A 6,044-nucleotide genomic window follows, 5' to 3' on the forward strand; every position below is an offset into this window, starting at 1 on the left:
TAGGAATAATAGAACAAAATTAACAGTCACTGCCATGATTAACAATTACTTGGGAACTTACCACCTACTTTTCCAATGCTACCTTGGATACATTGAGCAAAATAAAAACGATGAAAATTTAAATTTAAATAACACAAATATGTCCGTTAACGAGAGTTAAAAAAAATCAACGAATTCAGCACCTTGTTTGTAAATTTCACACAGATTCACTTTTTTGTCTAACACACTATGAAAAAACAGCTCTACTAAATTATCTTTAGTTCGGTTTAAGTAGATGTGATAGCGAATTTTCTTGTTATTTATATCATTCTTGCCAACATTCCACATGGTACATTCCACATCTTCTGGCTATCACATCAACATTCCACATCTTCTGGCTATCTCTGTTTCATTTATCCATTTTTTGACATAAAATTCGTTCTTTGGCAACCTTTACTACTTCTAATATATTTTAATATCATCATTAACTTATTGTTGTTATTAGGATAGCGTCATGTTCGTGCTTTCAAAATACGTTTTTTCAGTGGAGTTTTTATTGACAATTATATTTAAAAAATTATTTTAGATACAGTAGAATATTGTCTAAAAATACCGCGCTAAACAGACAAAAATATTTATTAAAAAAAAAGAAACTCACAATATTAAAATCTAATTGCTATAGTTTTTATCGTACTTCTTACGCCCACAACACTTCTATGATAATCTTACGCTTTGTATAAGGTCACTGTCTAAACAGTATAATATATCTAAACGGATAATGTATCTGACAAAAGTAAGCAAATTAATAAATAAAGCTAATTAAAAAAATAACTTAAAAATATCATTTGGGTACCTTTAAAAAGTTAGCAATAAATAGTTATTGAAAAAAATATATATATATTTGTCAGAAAGCATTTACATGTAAATATTTCTGTATTTAAGTTAAGCATTATTTGCTAAAAAATGTTAAATAAATTTAAATGCCCCAGCCTTTTTTCAAATATATGATTCTACATATTTCAATGCTAAAATCAGTATAATTTAGACACAGTAGCAAGCTTATCGAAGTATTGTTGTCATGTAACGAAGTATTGTTTTCCAACAAATAGAAATTCATTCTTGTTAAAGCAAACTCTAAAATTAATCATATCCAAATAAAATTGTAACAATGGCTTCAACAATGGTTTTAAAGAAAAAAGTTATTTCAACAATAGCGTTCTTAAATGTTACTTCCATTTTTAAGTTGTCATGTCATTCATTCTTCAGAAATCAAGCTTGTTGGTGACCCCGAAGTCAACAAAAGAAATATTGGTAATTTAATTTCAATTTTATTGACAAATTATTGGTAAAACATTTTATTTATTCTCATATCTTTAAGTAAAAATAATTTTTTTCAATTATAAATGCTTATCAAATAGCCGTGCTACATTTTTAAAACTAGCAAAGAAGATAATTTGGTGAAAAAGTATATATGACCGAAAGGGAAATAAATTTAAGAATTAACAGCAATTTTAAAGCCATATACGGTAAAAATTTTAAACTCCCTTCAATAAGCAAATAATTTTGTCGCTTCCGTTAAAAACTCTTTTTGTCACATTTTTGTTACCAATTTTAATACCGAATTTACATCTATCGAATATTACAAAAATATTATTTTAAAGAATAATAAGTTAAATTAACTTAAAAAGCATCATTTTAAAGAGTAATAATTTACTTGAAAATAATTTATTTTTACCATAAGAAGTAAGTACTAATCAAAGCTTAGTGCCGTTAAATGTTTTACTTATAAAAACAGCATTTAATACAAAATGCTCTAAAGAATATAAATGAATTTAAATTAAATTATAATTAAATTGTATAAGACATAAATCAAAACTTTATACAGTTATTTCATAATATAATTAGGGTTTTTAACAACTTGGCTCCGCAGACTTCTAGTATTATCGCCAAAACGTATGAGAGTACTAATCGTATAATCACCAAAATAAAATTTTACTTTGTCCAATATAAATGATAATTTCAATACTTTAAGTAATAAAGTTATAAAGTTTTCGATACTTAAAAAATAACATAACCAACTAATTTTGCAGATAGGTTACAAACTTTTACACTATAGTTATAAAAATACCTGCATTTGGAGTATTATGAGCCTTATACCACAGTCTTTATTACATACTACACAATTTCGAGTAGAGTCTATCATCACAATACATTATGCATGAGTGATTATTCAATACGTCAGCCTAGTTCCGCGAATTTTTAGGGCTCACCGAAACGGAAGAGTACCGGAAAATCACCATACTTGGTGCGAACAAATCTTGGAATTGGTTGTTTGAAGATATATAAGATCATTTAAAAACAGCAAAGTTGATTGAATTCTAAATTTTTAATTAAAAGATATTTGTGAGTGTTTAAAGAAATAAAGGCTACAGAGAAAAAACTAAGGTTCATTGAATTCTTAATTTTAAATTGAAAAAGTTATTATTTTTTTTTAACTGATGGTCATTCTAGGAGAATATTTTTTAAACATAAATCTACATGCTGAAGTTAACTTAAGTGATTTTGATGATCTAATATATATTTGCGTGCTCAGTTTTTTCCTTAAAAGCTTCGTATTTGCTATAAATGTAGTTTGATTTTTTATTAAATTGCATTAAACGAGCGCCATCTGAAAGAGATACAAGACATCGCAAAATTTGTATTAAAAACAGGCAGGTAAAGGTTTAATTGGAGTACGGTATACACGGCCTAACAGCTAGTACTCTGATCTTTGATTTGTAAAAAACAACATACTACTAGTGCTGTTGGTTTTGGAATTCTTGTTATCTCCTTACCCTATTGAACAAAAAGATAATAGTTTCGAGAAAAGTTTTAGAGCATTCTACTAAATAAAACTATTAAAGAATATATAAACATTTTTATATTTATATTTTTCTCCACAATTTATTTATTTATAATGTGAATAATCATTTCTTAATTTAAAGATCTAAATTATAAAACTTAATACGTTAAAATATTTATTTTTCCTCCGCAGTTTGGACTTTAAAGCAACTCCTGGCGAGCGAATTCCTGAAATCACACAAAAGTAGTGGAAGTCGAAAATAGAATTTTGGAATGAAGATGTAGAAAGTGGGTGTTTGAAGAACTATAGGCTTCTGAAAAAAAGCTAAGTATAATTTCATTCTTAATTTTATATTGAAAAATTATTATTTGTTTATCAGATGGTCATTATATTAGAATAATTTTAAACAAAAATTCGCATGTTGAAGATAACTTAAGTGTTTTTTTCTTACGATCTAATTTTTATTTGCTAGCCTAGTTTTTTCCCTAACAGTTTAGTATTTGCTAGAAATGTAGATAGATTTTTTTCTAAATTATATTTCCCCTTTTAGCTATCCCCTTTTAGTAGCATTCCAGAGTTTTTTTTTACTTAATTATATGTAAATTTCGAAGAGCTTCCAGGCATCGCAAAATTTGTGCTAGAGACGTGATAGGTAAAGGTTTAATCAAGGTTCGGAATACATGGCCTAACAGCTAGTATGCTGATCAGAGATTTGTAAAAAACAACATGGTTCTAGTGCAGACTATTTTGGGATTAAGGCACTCTCCGTATCGTAAATAATGTTAACTCATTCGTTTCGAAAAAAGTTTATAAAAATATTTGCTTTAAATGTAGATAGTTTTTTTAGTAAATTATATTTAACGAACGCCTTGCCCTTTTAGTAGTTTTACAGAGTTTTTTTTTACTTAATTATATTTAAATTTCGAAGAGCTTCCAGATATCGCAAAATTTGTGCTAGAGACGTGCCAGGTAAAGGTTTAATCGAAGTCCGGAATACATGGTCTAACAGCTAGTATGCTGATCTGAGATTTGTAAAAAACAACATGGTTCTAGTGCGGCCTATTTTGGGATTCAGGCTATNAATATTTGCTGCTAGTATGCTGATCTGAGATTTGAAAAAAAACAACATGGTTCTAGTGCAGTCTATTTTGGGATTCAGGCACTCTCCGTATCTTAAATAACATTAACTCATTCGTTTCGAAAAAAATTTACAAATATATTTGCGTTAAATGTAGATAGTTTTTTGACTAAATTATATTTAACGAACGCCGTCCCCTCTTAGTAGCATTCCAGAGTTTCTTTTACCTAATTATATTTAAATTTCGAAGAGCCTCCAGATATCGCAAAATTTGTGCTAGAGACGTGCCAGGTAAAGGTTTAATCGAAGTTCGGAATACATGGCCTAACAGCTAGTATGCTGATCTGAGATTTGTAAAAAACAACATGGTTCTAGTGCAGTCCATTTTGGGATTCAGGCACTCTCCGTATCTTAAATAACGTTAACTCATTCGTTTCGAAAAAAAACACTGCAAAAATTTCTGATTAATGTTTGTAAAGGATATCTTTATTTTTATAAAACATTTCACTTCAACTTTAGAGTTTCATTGTAATGAAAAAAAAATATTTTTATCTTTTCTTTTCAATAGTCCGCTATTACTTTATTATTTCTTACTTGGAAGTGAAATCTTCAGTTTATATATATTGTTATCCAAAAGAGATACAAGACATCGCAAAATATGTATTAGAGACATGCCAGGTAAAGGTTTAATTGAATTTCGGGGTACATGGCCTAATAGCTAGTACTCTGATCTTTGATTTGTAAAAAACAACATGGTTCTAGTGCTGACAGTTTTGAGATTCTTGTTATCTCCTTACCTTAATGAACATAAAGATAATAGTTTCGAGAAAGTTTTAGAACATTCTACCAAATAAAATGAGATTTGTAAAAAACAACATGGTTCTAGAGCAGAATATTTTGGGATTCAGGCACTCTCCGTATCTTAAATAACGTTAACTCATTCGTTTCGAAAAAAACACTGCAAAAATTTCTGATTAAAGTTTGTAAAGGATATCTTTATTTTTATAAAACATTTCACTTCAACTTTAGAGTTTCATTGTAATGAAAAAAAAATATTTTCTATCTTTCCTTTTCAATAGTCCGCTATTACTTTATTATTTCTTACTTGGATGTGAAATCTTCAGTTTATATATATTGTTATCTAAAAGAGATACAAGACATCGCAAAATATGTATTAGAGACGTGCCAGGTAAAGGTTTAATTGAATTTCGGGGTACATGGCCTAATAGCTAGTACTCTGATCTTTGATTTGTAAAAAACAACATGGTTCTAGTGCAGACAGTTTTGAGATTCTTGTTATCTCCTTACCTTAATGAACATAAAGATAATAGTTTCGAGAAAAGTTTTAGAACATTCTACCAAATAAAACTATTGAAGAATATATAAACATTTTTATATTTATCTTTTTCTCTACTGTTTATTTATTTATAACGTGAATAATCATTTCTTAATTTAAAGATTTAAATTATAAAATTTAATGCATTAAAATTTTTATTTTTCCTTAGCATTTTGGACTTTAAAGCAACTCCTGGTGAGCGAATTCCTGAAATCACACAAAAGTAGAGGAAGTCGAAAGTAGAATTTTGGAATGAAGATGTAGAAAGAGGGTGTTTGAAAAAAAGCTAAGTTTCATTTCATTCTTAATTTTAAATTGAAAAAAAATTATTTTTTTATCAGATGGTCATCATATTAGAATACTTCTTTATCAAAAATTCGCATGCTGAAGATAACTAAAGTGATTTTTTTCATACGATCTAATTTTTATTTGCTTGCCTAGATTTTTCCCTAAGAGTTTAGTATTTGTTTTTAATGTAGATAGATTTTTTTCTGAATTATATTTAACGAACGCCTTCCCCTTTTAGTAGTTTTACAGAGTTTTTTTTTTACTTAATTATATTTAAACTTCGAAGAGCTTCCAGATATCGCAAAATTTGTGCTAGAGACGTGCCAGGTAAAGGTTTAATCTAAGTTCGGAATACATGGCCTAACAGCTATCAAAAATATTTGCTTTAAATGTAGATAGTTTTTTTACTAAATTATATTTAACGAAAGCCGTCCCCTCTTAGTAGCATTCCAGAGTTTCTTTTACATAATTATATTTTAATTTCGAAGAGCTTCCGGATATCGCAAAATTTGTGCTAGAGA

This window comes from Parasteatoda tepidariorum, chromosome 1 (genome assembly GCF_043381705.1).
Source record: "Parasteatoda tepidariorum isolate YZ-2023 chromosome 1, CAS_Ptep_4.0, whole genome shotgun sequence".
Classification (NCBI taxonomy): domain Eukaryota; kingdom Metazoa; phylum Arthropoda; class Arachnida; order Araneae; family Theridiidae; genus Parasteatoda; species Parasteatoda tepidariorum.